Consider the following 320-nt stretch of genomic DNA (forward strand, 5'->3'; position numbering starts at 1 on the left):
TGCATGCAGAACACCTACTGCACATTAGGGTGATGAGTGTTGGCTGTTATCATTTTACTGAAGCTTGTGGGTAATTTTGATGTCATTTACAAAAATACAAACTACTTTTATATATATCTAATACTAGTTGGGTGTTTAATTATCACACTTTCTCTAGACGGATATTAGTATGGACGGATTCATTTGACAATACTTATGACAAACTGTAACACATGAATGACATATAACAGCCATTTACTTACCTATACTAGCTCAAAAACACTGTATTTCAACATATTATTCTTTCATTTAGATTCTTCTGAAACCATTTTCATCCTTAT

Source organism: Penaeus monodon, chromosome 15 (assembly GCF_015228065.2).
Source record: "Penaeus monodon isolate SGIC_2016 chromosome 15, NSTDA_Pmon_1, whole genome shotgun sequence".
NCBI classification, from domain to species: domain Eukaryota; kingdom Metazoa; phylum Arthropoda; class Malacostraca; order Decapoda; family Penaeidae; genus Penaeus; species Penaeus monodon.